This window comes from Ambystoma mexicanum, chromosome 12 (assembly GCF_040938575.1).
Source record: "Ambystoma mexicanum isolate Mex_15411 chromosome 12, UKY_AmexF1_1, whole genome shotgun sequence".
Lineage (NCBI taxonomy): Eukaryota > Metazoa > Chordata > Amphibia > Caudata > Ambystomatidae > Ambystoma > Ambystoma mexicanum.
The window spans coordinates 570,306,241-570,322,430 of NC_090936.1; the positions used below are offsets into that span (position 1 = coordinate 570,306,241).

At 42.5% G+C, this 16,190-nt stretch overlaps 1 long non-coding RNA gene across 1 annotated transcript in view; it reads right to left on the reverse strand.

The window, feature by feature from the left end:
- The window catches only part of LOC138513788 (uncharacterized), a 36,721-nt gene extending 24,341 nt beyond the window's left edge, over positions 1 to 12,380 (reverse strand). Inside the window, exons 1-2 of the long non-coding RNA XR_011281817.1 lie at positions 12,325 to 12,380; positions 11,721 to 11,831 (exon numbers count right to left, since the gene is read on the reverse strand). This is a non-coding gene — a long non-coding RNA (uncharacterized lncRNA). The remainder of the gene's footprint in view (positions 1 to 11,720; positions 11,832 to 12,324) is intronic.
- Positions 12,381 to 16,190: the final 3,810 nt, after the last annotated feature.

Here is a 16,190-nt window from a genome sequence, read left to right on the forward strand (position 1 = left end):
GTGACTCCTCCCCCACGATATTCGAAGCAATTACAAAATTGCATGTCCTAAGTTCTGAACTGCATGTTCCTACATGAGGTTGGAATCTGAATATAAGCTCATGGTTCTGGGAACTGCTGCGATCATGGGGATGGAAACTAATTACAATTTTAGTCAAGATATTTGGAATCCTCATGTTCTGCTGTTGCTGCATACAATGCATGCCAGTCCTTTACTCCCAAATTACAAATGAGTGTGTACATGCTATCAAAACAAAACCTCCTTGCATGCTAAGTGAAGGTGCACAACACGAAAATGAAATAATTAAAGAATTTATGGCAATTAATATTTCTGATGACGATTACAGCAGGATGGGTAGTTCGGAATCAGATACGTGGTCCGAGGAAGACGCAGTGTATGGATGATGCTCTTGACTTGCGGCCAAAAGGAGGGTTTGTTAGACCAGAAACGACCGTATAGTATATATAGTATGTTGGCCTGAAACCAATCGCATTATGTGCTTTTCTTCTTTCTGTCAAAATGCTTTGCAAAATGCATTCTATGCTTCGAACTTGCACACAGTGTGAGGCCACGGCCTAAACGCTGAAACACTAACACAGACAGGAATGTCAAACTGTGCAGAAATACATTGTTTTTCTCTCTCACTAAGTCCTTGAAGTCAAGCAGAAGCCGCATCTAATCAGTAGACCTGGTGCGGGGTTGTCTTGCAAACGCTGTAGTAAAAGGCAGTTAAAACATGAATTATATTCTTCTTGTGATGCTCCTTTGCGGAGAATGGAATTTTCTGCTTCATAACTATCTGACCTTTAGCTCATGACCCAAGTCATACAGATAACGTAAAAAGGAATGTTTTCCCTGCTGAGAACACAATATCTTTGCTGAGCCAGAAGCTCCATGTTCCCCATAACAGAGTGTTGTCTCTGCTGCCTTTGCTAGAATAACTATGTTTAGGCTGAATGAAGACTTGTAATAACGTGTCATAATTGTCATAATTGTCAATCACTGGACCCTAGCCTGTACGTCATGTTGTAGGCGGATCGAATTGGCTTAAAAGATTATTGTATGATGTATATATATTGCTGCTTGAGCGTTGCTCGCTCTCTCGCATCTCACGAGGTCTGGGAACACATGTCGTGAGGCGTTGAGACCCAGTCGGCCGACTGAGAATACTTTGAAATAAACCAGACTTGTTTTGAAAATGAACCTCGTGTCTGACGTGTCACTGGGGTATATGGTTATTGTGCCTTAGTTTCCATATGTGGTCTTTATGGCCTAGCACTCCCTTAATGTGGATGAGTTTGAGAAAAGATAGCAACGCTCAAACCATGAGTTGGCTCTTCAATCTACAGACATTCTGCTTCACAGTGGAATATTGAAAGGGGCAAGAACAGGGAAATGTAGATTTCCTTAGTCAATTTCCAATCAATGAAGAAGGGAAAGCCAGTGAACCAAGAAAAATGGTATGTGATGAATCTCTGGAACCTTTCCTTGTGATGCTAGAGAGGTGAGTCCCCTACACAATACCCTCCATAGGGGTACAGGCAATCGGGACATCACCAGGAGAGACTCCCCTTCTGGGGACAAGAACTCCTGTTCTTATGAGGAACTCCCTAAGCAACATATCCCTAACCCATCTTCAAAAACATAAAGTGAAAGAAAACATGAAGAACAAACTTAAATGTATTTTTGTCAACCAAACCATCTGATTGTACCTATGAAGAAACATTTATATGGAGACCTAGAGGAGAGGTGAACCTGTGAGCTTCGAATCAGATGTGAGAGAGACACTGAAAGAAACTTTGACGCATGGCATCTGATGGTGGAAAGAAGTCCAAATGCATCTTCTGATGTGTGGAATGGGAGGAGCGATGAGACGCGAGAGACCGAGGTGGATGCAAGGCGTCCTGAGACAAAGTGAGTGACAAGTGGTGGCATGACTGTACCACAGTGGGCCTGGAAGTCCATAAATGATGCTGATACCACTTCCATAAAGGCATCCCGGAGTGAGCCGATCGAAGGAGGAACAAAGAAATGAGAAGCCAACCTGACATCTGAAGAAGAGTGTCCTAGCCTACCAGAAATCCCAGTGACGTTATCCCTGAACAATACAGGTAACGGAGAACACAGGAAACCCAGGAGGAGCAATGAAGATAACTACTGGAACGCTCATTCTCGTCCCAGTCGAGACGAAGTGTCAAGAATATACAAGGAAGGTGAAAATCATTACTGGAAGGTTCAGATTTGTCCTAGTCAAGATATATTATCAAGAATACATGAGGAGAGTGAGACTCATTACTAGACTGCGAAAACTCGTCCAAGCCATGATAAATTATCAAGAATACATGAGAAGAGTGAGAAACATTACTCGAATACTCATACCCAGCCCAGTCAAGATGTATTCTTGAGAGCGACCAAAAGACAAGGGAATCATTATTTGAATCTGCTGACTCATCCCAGTCAAGATAAAGAGTGGACATTGAGTAAAGAGAAGCTTGATTAAAGAGAAAGGAGCAGAATTATGCCATGGAAGGAAAAGGATCATCCCAAACAGGATCGGACAAGAAGAGAACAGAAAGGAAAGAAAGAACAAGTGAGTGAAAGAGACTGTTGAGACCTTGAAGAACCAGTATCTGAACTGTATGATTTGATTAAAGTAGTTCCTAAGAACTACCTGTCATGTCTTGTATTCGACAACAATCCATTTGGCGTAGATGGAGACATATACATTTGCTTTTCCAAGTTCCTTCCAAGACGGCGCCCCTTCTGCTGTGTAACGTTACAGACAATACACTCATAGCTGACAACTTCCTGTGTTCAGATTATGCAGATACCGCAAGAGTATAAATGCTGATGTTACCTGGGCAACAGCATGTTGCTACTCTTGTACAAAAACACTCTGTGATTTTTGCTTTCTTTTGCTTCATATGCAAATTGCATTTCCTGCTCTGTTTACCCTACACCTTCACATTTCTATCTGTCCTTGCTAACTCTTTGCTCTGTTTATATATCTAGACTGTCAGCACTACTTACATTGATCGCCCAATGCTCATCTCTCCTGCTCACGCTTTCCCACATTAACGCACACCGTCCATGGTATGATTCCCAGAAATTCAGCGTTCCTATATGAAACACGACCGCGAGTAGTTTAGCTATTGATAATCCTTCTTTCTTCTGTTTCCAACTGTAGCGCGAGAATACTAGCACCTTTCCCTTGACTTCATACTCTATTTCCAATGATGCTAATACAAGAACTGACTACAAGAAAGAACAAGTGCTGTTCAACCTGGGACCTGCGCCTACCATAGAACAGGACAAGCAGCTCTGAACTACTTTTAACTCTACAGGACAAACAACAGGGTTTTCTTCTCCAGGGGGTTTCCCTAGGACTCCTGTCACCTCTGGATTGGCACTTTAAAGGAGAAGGGGTAGATAGGGGCTACAGCGAGATATTTTACTGACTCCTCCTTCCTGCCGCATCTAACAAGGTTAGTCGTATCATGATGTTATATGTTAATGGTTATATCTAATGACACTACCTAAGAATGTTTTATTGAACTGCACTTGGTGAGAAACTTGGTGAGAAACCAATCATCCATGTGCTTCTCCTACCCTCACTGCCCTCCTGACCCTCTCCCCTGCATTTCATGTTACAGCACTTCCACGATCTGAAATGATCACAAGGCATAGAAAGATCTCTTTTTGTTTGTTTTGTTCTTGCTTCCTCATCCATGTTCATCACCTACCCTCACTGTCCTCCTCTCCTTCGCCCCCTCTCCCCTTTTCTTGTTTTTAGCACCTGCACATTCTGAATGTCTCAAGGCCTAGCAAGAATGTTTTGTTTTATTCCTTCCGTCCCCCCTGCTTGAATTGATGCACCTTGAAACACTATTTTGCTGAATGGGTGCATTACAAATTAACAATAAATAAAAAATAAACTAGCTCACAGGAGAACGGAGTCCTTTTCCCATGCCTTAATTGTTGTTATAGTGGTAGGGTCAGGATAGGCTAGTTTGGACAGTGGACAGAACTCGGTTTGGACTCTCACAGATGACTGACAAGCACCTTAGTTTGCTTTGTTAGGTAGGAAACACCCTTAGCCTAGGGAAAGTTAGGAGTTTTCACCTTTCATTTAATAAACTATAACCGTGAGATGGAAGACCAGAGTGTGTGTTCTTCTTCTGACCTGCCACACAACATACTCAGGACTAACAATGAACAAATCTCACCCAGCTAACTGTGAACACCTAATTTTAAATCCCAATTTTCTGGTGAATGCAGAAGGAAACAATAAAAGAAACAAAGATCTAAGCAACACATAAAGACACATTCACTCATACATACACTCATAATCCTTAGCTTGTACTACATCTCCTATTAGCAGACTCATGATAGTGACTAGTTAAATTTATAATCACCTATGAAAACATAAAACTCTTCATCTTTATTGTGTCTGTTGGGGTTTTTTGTATAATATTTAATAATATATCTTGCCTCGGCCTGTCTTAATCATTTTTCACTATTACCACCATGTATCTTAGTGAAGATAGATTCAATGGCTCAATATCCAATGCCTAAATATCTAAGGGACAAAACATTTACATAATTAACTTCCTAAGAATACTTCACTAAAGTGTATGTAAAATCTTTGTTTTCAATTGCCCCGATAAGTTTTAGGACCTAATCTCAACCTTGTGCTTGGAACTTCCTATGTACCGTAAATTGCAACCGCACAATAGCACATACACAGCATATTTACTCTCACATGTCAAACGTGATTGTATTTTGAAATCAGAACTAGTGATTGGGTTCTTGTATTCTTTGCTATTAATACCATATAGTCATGCCTTACATTTAAGGCACTTGACAAACCATGTTTGCTTGTCTGTGAGCCAACTTGGGCCTTGTAATTCTTTGTTAGATTCAAAAAGGCTTGGGGCAATAATATGACATCTTATATCTTCATCTCGTAATAAGATATGATAGTGTGTGTTAAGTATTTTTCTGATACCTTTAGCCCCATTGTTGAAGGCAGTCATACACCTTATAAACCCTTGCTATATATCTTCTTTTTTAGAAACTTCTGAAATCAATAGACCTCTCCTTTTATATCTGCAGGATTTATTATAGGCTGTGATAATTGCATGTTTTGGATATTTTATTTCATGAAATCTTCCAGCCATGGCTTTGGAATATTCGAGGAATTTATCATCCTTAGAGCAATTTTATCTAGCTCTAAGGAAGTCCCCAAATGGAATACTCTATTTGACATTTGTTGGATGACAGCTGTAAGTATTTTGCCTGGTCTGTTTTGCCTCTGAAGTCAAGGACGGTACCACAGAAGTCAGCGTGCCTCCCCGCCTGTATTATGTGTGCGGGAGGCCCCAGGGCACCGTTGCCACCTGTCACACCACACGCCAGCTGTACTCCCAGGTCTTATAATTCCTTTCTATGAGGTTTCGCGGTTTTGAATTGAAAAGGGCAAGGGCACCTCCCTCCTTGTCGTCCTTTCAGGTCTCGCTGATTTTCTTCTCCTCTTGAACTGCCAGTCTGGAATCGCTGTCCCCTTGTGTGTTCAGCCTTGCTCATTGTGTGCTCTTGTGCTCTGCCTTTTATCCCTGTGGGGAAGGTAAAGGGCTGTCAGGTGGGCGTGTGGTTCTGGTCAATTGCCTGACTCTTCCTGACCCTTGTGTTGGGACATGTCAGGTGAATGGCTCTGGTGTTAGTACGTTGTGTTTCTCTGTGTAAGAAAGTGTTTGTGTCGGAAAAAGAGGGGGTAGAGCTTCCAAATATCCCATGGGGTAGGATGGGGAAAAGGTGTTACAGGGAATGGGGTACCGCGCCTCGCCTGCTGGTGTCCCACTTCCACTCCCCGGAGACCCCACCTCCAGGTGATCCTCCCCACTGGTCCACACCCAGGAACAGGACCCAACAGTGATGGCCGTGTCCTGGCCACCTGGATGACAGATCTCTGGGGACTCGCGGGTGACACACCTTCAGGTTTCTCACAATTTCCATTCATGATCCTGATGAGCAATGGTGTAGGCTGAATTTCAATACACGATGTGCCTGCACTGTATACACATGGGTCTATGGCATCAGCCCCCCTAAACTAAGGGAGATATATTCATTTAATTGGAATGTTTACTTTTTACATACTCGGATGACAGGCCAATGTTAAAGCTTTTAGAGACTATCTTCATTCCATTGTAAACCGCAGTTGTTATTCAGCTAAATTATAATAATTGTATCAACTATGTAAGGATAAAAGTCAGACAGTACCCATGCTAGAATGTAAGCATATGCATGCAGTTTCCACAAGGATCTCTGTTGTTTGAGGCATAGGTTAACCAGGCCGCATGGGATGAATTGCCCCTCCCTTCCCTCGGGTCTCTGTCTGTATTCTTCCCCTTTCTTGTAAACTGCTACTTTACTTGCTAGCTAGGTTTGTATACACATCATATATATAAATCCATAAGTAAATGTTTTCTCTTCAACTACACAACAGTGATCTGATTGCAACAGTGTGTGACAATTCTAACGCTAGCAATGCAGACAACCCACTGCCCACTGTTCTCACCCAACTCATTCATTCAGACCCTTGTTAAAAAAAAAATATATGCTGAGACTAAGCTTGCACATCATGTCCTATATATTCTGGCAGTGGTAGCACATTCACTTTTTCATTGATGTACAATTTATTAATACAGGCCTGCAAGTAATAGAATGCTATGTGATGCAAGCCTAAAAGTCAGTACTATTTGTTAGTTTTGGCTATTGGGTGGCAGTGAAAATGCTGCTTTCAAGCAAAAACTATTGTCGTGGGAATGGACTGTAACAGAGAGATGACATGTGTGGAGGAACACAGAGCCCATACGTGTTTGGTTATTTACCTAGCCATTGACAGCCCGTGGCCATGGTAGTTTGTATGGCCCTTCCAGCCCACTACCTGCCCCTGCTCGCCTAAAATACACCCATTCTTTGAGTGTAGCTCTTTGCTTTCTGAGCGGCCTTCTGAAAAGTAATGGTTTAATAACACTTATAGACAAGCTACTCTAGCCTTGTGGTGTAACACAACTGTCTTAACCAAGTGTGCCTTAAGCCACTTGATTTATAAACAGTATGCTTGGACTTGAATCAGCTACTTCCATGTACCGAGGTCCTGTTAAAAACCAGCATTGGCAAAGTGTACAGGTTTGTCTCTTGCATAAGCATTAGATATGCATTTGCCAGGCACTGGCTTACCATGTACATGTAATAGCACCATTTGCCATTCATTGTCGCCTTATGGCCAGGTAGTTCCATTAGGGCAGAGAAACATGTGTTATAAGGTCACACTTGCGTAGTCATTTTATGATACATACCGTCAGTGTGCTTGTTTGCAAATCTTGCATAATCTTTCAAATTGTCTGACCCGTTTTTGCTAATTAAAAATGCCGTCAGCTTTTCGGAACAGCTCTAAATATAGCTGACCTGGGACCAGAACATCCTCATGCCACACTCTGTCTACACCACTATCGATGCAAAGGCTCAGAGAGTTAAATGCTCCCCTCTCAAAGCTGTATGCACCCTGCAGTTGTAGGTTCGAATCTTGCACAGGCAGACTCAGCCTTTCATCCTTCAGAGGTCAATCAATTCAATGCAATGAAATCGGGTAACATGCAAGACCATGTCTCATAGGAATGGTAGGATTACATTAGGGGACACTACAAAAAAGTGCTATCATCCACGAAGCACACTCATGACAAAGCACAGTGTTCTGCTTATAGAGCAGTAGTTGTTACTATGTATTGCTCACATGATTGCCTTTGTTTAGGAATCGTGAGGGTCATTCAGTGTAATATGTTTGCACACTGTGCAGCACACACCAATCACCCCAAAGATAAGCAAATGGGAGAGTGCTGCAGAAGGACTGTCTTTCCTGCGTGTAAACGCACGTGTTCTAAGATCGTGGTTTTTTTAAGTCCAATAAAAAGATGATGATGTCTCATTAATGCCTTTAAGTTAAAGACACTTAGTGGTGATGCAGGCAATCTTGATAACATATCTTTTCTACTGCTGCCTCAGTGCTGGAGGGGGGAGGAGTGTGATGTGGTGCCGTCGGTGGAGTGGGGTCCGAAGGGGGTATTTTACTTCCTCAACAAAAATAGCTATTGAAACCACCTGTGTCAGAATGTCCACATTAAAGTGTGCCGTCCTATGTCCAAATCCTAATCTAGCCCTCGCAAGCTAAGACCCTTTCTGCGCAGACCTGGCTTCCAGGCACTGCGACGAAGAAGAATAGCCTGGTTCTCCCTTCCAAGCTATGCTGAGGATCCCAAACCCTTTGTGAGCAGACCCGACTTCCAAGTACTGCGACGAAGAAGAACTGTCCTGATCTCCTTGTTAATTACTTCGAGTCCCAGACCCTGCTCTCAGTACCCACCTTTCCTCTTGGTCTACTCTCCTGCCAAGTAGGGTACTCAATGTTCTCACCGTTCTTTTTCTCTTCTTTCACCCACATACTTGGTTTACCTTCCTGCCAAGGTCTCTGGGTGTCCCTTGCACACATAAACTTCATATTCCTTTATATCACTGTTTGGGGTACCTTTCATTAGTGTGGGTCCCAGACCGCCTTGACTTGGTCCCTCTGCCTTGGTTTCCTCTGCTGCCAAGGTCTGTCAGTAACAAATGTATGTTTAAAGTTCGTATTTCTCCTTGTTACTGTTTGGGATACATTTCCCAAGCATGGGTCCCACACCCCCTTCACTTAGTCACCCTGTCCCGGTGAAGGTTCTGTCTGTGCTTTGCTTTGGGCCTCACACACCCTCTGAGTCTCCCCAACCATGCGGCTAGACACTCTAGTACCTGCAGGGTCTTGGCCGTCACCCTCCAGTTGTTTGCAGGTCTCTGAGGCTCTTCGGTGGCTTCTCTGGCTCACCAGGGACCCGGTCTTCCGCGCATCTCCGGGTATCCCATGATTAGAATTAATAGAAAAGAAAGAGGGGGTGGGGTAAGAGGTTAAGACTAGCGGGAAGGGGGTTGCGGCGGGGTTTTAAACATGGTGAAACGGGGGGTTCGGACCCCCCCAAAAAAGAAAAAAATAGATATGTTTTTGTTATTTTGTACACGTTAAAAATGCATTTTTATTTTATTATTTTTTAAATGTGTTTAAATCACAGGTAACTGCGTCTACTCTGTGGTGGTTTTCCTGCACTCCAGCAACCCCAATCACCGGTGGATATCTCTCCTCTTCTCCGGTCTGCTTTCTGCTTTGCGAGCCTCCTTTGAGTGCGCCTCTCTCCCGGACATCGTCTGCTGCTCCCTGCTGGTCTGTGCATACCCTGCCAAGCTCTCTGCCCGCACTGAGAACGAAGACGCCATCTGCTTGACATCTGTGCAACAGGATCATTTAAAAGACAAGAGCGTGCGTGTTCGTTTTTGTCCGTGATCTGCACTACTCTTGATCTCTTCTGCGTCCCAGTATTTCTTACTTGTGATATGTTACAGAAATACATGGGGGCATTAGGTAGTGTGGAACCGGATGGATTTTGAGGGAAGGTGGGAGTGTCTAAGGGGTAAAGCGTCTTCCCGGAATCATCACTACCCTCAAGCATGGCCTCCCTCTCCATGAGATCCTATGCTGAGTACTACTTCCGTGTAGTGCCCTCATGGGAAGGGGTGCCCCCATTTAAAGCAGCAATGATACTTTGGGATTCATCACAAAATGGAGTTCCCTGGATGGGGTTGCTGGATCCAAGATGCGGGAGACATATTGTTGCTGGATACCTGATCCGAAAAGATCAAGCCCAATGTCTGCACTGGTGTGCCTCATTCAGTTCCCCTGCCACCCCATGTCATCCTCCAAGATTATACATTGGTTCTTTTATAGGCCTGCTGCTTATGCTACTGTCCTCCCCATAGACGGGGTTCTTTGGTTTATTTTCTGAAGACTCCCCGGATTACATTCTTTTGGTTAACCTGTACTACTTCTGAATTGTGTGATTATCCTTCTGCCCGTGAATTACAAACCTGCTACTTTGATAACTTCTGTGGATTGAAATGTTATTGAATTGGTTCCTCTATGTCCATTACAAATCTGGGACTGGGTTTAAATGTATGGATTATAGGTTTATGACTTTTATGGAACTTTGATGAATTCCTACTCAATCTTCTGGGTGATTCAGATGGTGGCATTCATCTTCTTGTTCTATCTCCATTTCTATTGTGGTGTTTCTTCACTGTGCATAGCCAGTTTAACAAAGCGTCAAAGTAACTCCTCTTCCCTATCCATGTAGAATTGCTTTAAGAGGTCAGTTCCTTGTACTATCCTTTTGCTTTCTTTTACAGCCTGTGGCAATCCTGATATTTCCCCTGATAGTTGCTTCTGAGTTTAGTCCTTAAATGTCAGTAAAATAGCTGAGCAAGTTAAGTACTTCAGGAGAGGCCTTGCTCTCAGTTCTTCATCCTTCCAAGGCTGATAAATGGCATACCATTAAGGGGGGTCATAATGCACCTGCCAATATAGTGCTTAGAAGCAGGAGGAATCTGCCATCTAGCACTACATACAAATACAACATTATTATTACTATTGGATAACACCAAGAAGAAATTCAGACTTCCTGATCAATCACACTGAACAGTGATTGAGGACTCATTTAATGGAAGAGCATGTACAACCACCATAGACGTCCTATTCTAATCTGTAATGATGATATCAACAGTTGAACAAATTGCCCGACTGCCAACAGTGACAAAACGTTATTAATCCAAGTGAGAGGAATGAAATCCCACACAAGGTCATGCTATACACTAACGTGGCCAGTCCTGACAGCAATGACAGCCTGGCAAGACAACCATCACACATGAGTCATAAAAGTACAACATCAGAAGCGGAACTGATTACATATCGCCCCAGAACACAGCAAGAACTGTGAATTTAGCCCCACCCTCACCCCTGCCAGGAAGGCAGCTTAGTTCCACTGTGCTCAGTTTAGAACCAGGTCACGTTACTCTTCATTTCGACCTGCCACATACATCAGAGTCTGACTTGCCACTTCCATTCCAGTCTGACTTGCCACATCCATCAGAGTCTGACTTGCCACTTCCATTCCAGTCTGACATGCCACATCCATTCGTCTGACTTGCCACATCCATCACAGTCTGACTTGCCACATACATTCCAGTCTGACTTGCAACTTCTATTCCAGTCTGACTTGCCACATCCATCACAGTCTGACCTACCACATCCATCACAGTCCCACAGATGAAGGTCACTAAATGCCAGTCTCATGATCCCGAACTCAGCAAAGATGTAGGCTACCTAATCTTCCCATCAACTTCAGAATGTGACCTTATCGGTATACAGAGCACTGGCTAAAAGGGTAGCCCAAATTAGAGGCCATCTGATCTCAATCCTCATCAGCAATATTGGAGGCAGCTGAGGTCTGAGGCTACCTTCTGGTGCTTGCTGCTGCTGGTGGTGTTCAGGCACCACAGAACAATGGCCCGGGTCACCAAAGCCATCAGCATCACGTGCTGATCCTCCAGCTGCTCTGTCGCAGTGCCATTCAGTCTCAACATGTCCATATGGATTTGACTGAAACCATATGCCACGCTATCCATAGACTTTTCAATAGTTGTATCTACACACACATGACTTCTGTTTGTACTTTGAAGGGCATGGCGCATTTACTGACTCCTTCGGTGTAGTGAACGTTTCTGCAATTCCCGTGGGCTCTTACCTGGATAGGCAGACAGATAGGACAGCCTCTTCGGGGTCGCAGAGTAATCATGACCGCTGTGTAGATCTTCTGAGCGCGGCCGAAGGGTGGCATGATCACGATGAAAAGACACTAAATATTGCAGAAAATATAAAAATCAATACTAAAAATGCCTTGAGGTCATAGCATGCCTGAAATGGTTATAAATTGCCTCGGATGTCTGCTTGCCTTTGCCAAAATCCCATACCGGCAGTATCAACATTTAGAAAAAACAATATTTGAAAACTGAAAACTTTAACCCCCTCCCTCTCCCCTGCACCTACCTGCGTGTTCTCAAGATCACTGGTCCCAGTAAGATCGTTGTTTGTTACTCCCTTGTACCCCTCCCTTGCCTCGTCGCGCCCTGAAACACTTGTCTACGGGCCCGATATAAATAAAATATATCATATCCTATCATATCAAAAACACTGGTATATGTCCCAGTATCAGATACATACATCATATACTGTGGTCAGCCCCAGGCGCTCTGCAGTGGAACTATTGTGGTCCTAGGCCAACGTGTAATGATACCACCTTTCATCCACGCTTCAACTCTTCCGGGTTCAGAGCATTCTAGAAGACTTACCATTCTGGTTCATTGCCGTTGGCCCAATCCACTGTCGCTCCTTCTTTCTGCGAACTGTGGCAAAATAGAGAGACAATCTGTAAAGCAGCAGAGTAATAAGAGATATCTAGAATGTTTGAAAGAGAGTGAGCCAAAGGAACATATATGATGATTGTGTAGACCAGCTAAACAGATAACGCTAATGCTACAGTCTGAAAAGGAAACAGAGAGTTTAATGAAAGTAGGCAATTTGAAAGAGAGCATGGGAGAGGCTGAGAGCCACTGATAGACAAAGATGTACAGAAAAAGGCAGCAATAGAGGTCAACAGCCAGATGATTAACAGGAGTAAAAGGAAGACAGCAAAGGATTGAGAGAGACACACACAGAAAAACATAGAGAAAGGCGCAGAGGCTAACATAGCCAACATTGAGAATTTGTTTAAAAAAGAGAGAGCCACATACAAACAAACAGGACAAACGATTAATCTAGAGCAAAGCTGCCTGTAACATAACCAGAGAGTCCCAGACACAAAGGGAATCTAAAAGAGCCAGGGAAAAAAGACCCTAAACTAGAGAGAATTGGAGAGTTAGTCTGTAAAGAATTCACAGATGATAATGGAAACAGAGAGACAAACTTACACAAAGACTGCCTAGAAGAGATATCACCAGGGCACAAATAACAGACACAAAGACCGCCAGTGAAACAGAAACATGCAATTTATGAGACAGGCCTATAAAGGAAGAGACAGGGAGGGAGATAATGTAACTTCGTTTTTTTAATTACATTTTTTATAACACGTTTAATACCGAAGAGGTTTCTAAGCACGGACACAGGATTTTGAACCTGTGTTATTCTCTGTCATTTTGCTTCCAAGACGAGTGCCTTGCCACTGAGCTACACTTCCCGTGTAACAGATAGACAGTCTGATAGTAGATGCATAAAGAAAGAGAGAGAGTCTGTGAGACATTCTCACAAAAGTTTTTGTGTACAGTGCTCTGACTCACTTAGGTATTTACTCCCCAATAGGCCAGTGCTAGTGGGCCCCAAATAAACCTATTGGTGCAACATGGACAGTGTCCACGGCCGAAGGCCGTAGCTAGTGGGCTCAAAATACACTATAATATAACAAAACCCTTGAAATTCTGTGACAAAACTTTATTAAAGAGAGAGTTAAGATAATCAGATTTAACGTGTAAAAAGCATAGCAACAAAACCTATGAAATTCTGTGGAAACACCTTTGTTAAGAGATTGTTAAGATGATCAGGTTTAATTCAACAAAACAATTGCAATTCAGCATTTGCATTTGAAGCAAGTCCACATTAACTTTGCACCCCCTGTTGTGTAGTGTATGACCACAATGATGACATCAGTGGTGACATCACTGCTGGCATCCTACATGACCTCACTGGTGGTGTTACTAATGACATCATACACGACATTGATGAAATTAATAATTACTTCATATATGACTGCTGATATATTTTAGAATATTTGTGTTGCCCACTTTCGATACATATTTTAATTTATCACACTTAACAATAATAACAACATGACATGGTATGGTACGGCTATACACAATTATCATATGATGACGTGTGGAGCATTAATTTGCAGTTCCTATAAACGTATACAATTTGTAACGTTATACAAATGGTTTGAATTTCATATATTAGTAAGAAAATACAATACTTCATTGCAAGGAAAGTACCTGATCCAGCTAAATCTATTTCAGGTATTTAAAAGATATTCCAATAAGTCGATGTAGAAGTAATAGAAAATTAAGAAGAATAGATTGAAGTAGAAACATGTTTACTAGTGTTATAAAAATAGTCAATGTTCACACTTTCATTTACAATTCTCCTTACCATAATAACATTACATGAACACATTTATTTCTAGATGACAAGATTAATAAAAGATAATTGCATATAAAATGAAAGTACGTGCCCCTGTGTATTGTGATAGCATAGAATCTATGCATTTGAAGTTTGGTAAAATACCCCAAAAATCTGTTACTTATACCACATAAATACATTTATAGAAATTAATATTAGAAATTACAAATGTAATTATAGACATAGCAATTGTATTGCCAATATTCTTAGTAATTTCTTTAGAAAAAGAACTATGAATTTGTATTCAAATATAACAGATGTCCTTCCAAATATACTATTCTTGTTTGTAATGATATTATTATGATATTTTATTTGTATTGCGCTCATACACAAGTGTTTCAGAGTGCGACGAGGCAAAGGAGGGGAACAAGGGGGGACAAAACAACGGTCTTTCTAGGCCAAGTGACATTGAGAACACACAAGTGCAGGGGGAGAGGGAAGGGGAAAAGTGTAAGGGAGAGGGGAGAAGTTGAAAGTGCTGAGCAAGGGATAACACAATAAAAATTGGTAGTGCAGCCTGCGAGATGGAAAGTGTGAGGTTAAGGCGCAGACCGGGGGTGTCTGATAAGTGCGAGTAGGGGGACTGTAGGGTAACAGATACAGACCCAAGTGCAGGGTTGCCAGGAGGCAGTGCTGATGTGAGGCAGGGTGGGCAGGAACCAAGGCCTGAAAAACAGAGGGTAGCCAGGAGCCCAGTACCGAGCAGAGCAGATCAGCAGGGGAGAGGAAGAGTGAAGCAGAAGCAAAGAGGAAGGTCTTGAGGTGCTTCCGGAACCAGAGATGGTTCTCCTCAAGTTTCAGGGAGGGAGGCTGTTCCAGAGGGAGGACCCAGCGGAGGAAAGATATCTACCACCAACTTGTTGCTTGGAGAAGCGACTGACCCTGAGGAAGTTGGAGGTGGAAGAGCGAAGAGCTCAAGAGGGAAGGTATTTACTGAGGGAGAGTTGAAGGTATTTTGGACCCCGGCCCAAGAAAGCCTTGTGGACAATGCAAAGGATCTTGAATTGAATCATTGCAGCCACTGGGAGCCAATGAAGAGATCTCAGGGCCGGAGAGATCCAATCCCAGGGCTTGAGGCCAAGGACACGTTTTGCAGTTCTGTTCTGGATGAGTTGCAGAGGCTGGAGAGTAAAAGCAGGCCGATTTAGAAAGAGGCTATTGCCGTAGTCCAACCTAGAGAGAGCCAGAGCTCAAGAGACGGTGAGCTTCTGGGGGAAGGAGAGGAAAGGAAGAATACCTCTGTTATAATGCTTGTATGTACTTACAATTGTATACATACAGCACAAACCACTGGACTGATATACATCAAACCAGCACAAGGAGTGGCATCATGGTCCAAAAAGTATGCTTTTGCAAATGTGGTGTAAATCTGTCAAGCAGATTTTTTTTAAATGGCCAAAATGTAGGTAAACAAATCAGTGCTATCTCAGTCTGGTCCACTGACTTGGTTCCTGATTTGATGTCCATGGACACTTCTGGACCAATCAGTGAGCCACGTCATGTTCGCAGAAATCGCGTAAAGGTGCTGATTGGCAAATTGAGAAACATGAGGTGCATTAAAAAATATTATGTTCCAATGCATTGGGATAAATTCTGAATTTACATTATAAATGAGTCATCATAATCAAGGTGAATGCTTGTTCATGTTTTAGCAGATATCAAAGTCCTAATAAAAAATCATATAGAATCCCATTCAGGCTACTTACATTAATATAGGAAATGTATTCTATGTGTGTGCTGAGAAATCTAGTTCTACAATTACATTTTAAATGTAAACAGATTTTGTTGCTCAAAAGAGTACCTTTTTACAGGTAAGAGTTTCAAAAAATATTTGGAAAATATTGTTTTTGTTACCACAATCATTCACATTCTGCAGATAAGTGTCCTTAACATACCACTTGTAATCATGGTTGCTAATTATTAATCTTCGTATGGCATTAGAGGTAGAAATAGAGTTAATCGTCCTAATTCAATGAAGTCTGGCATGTGT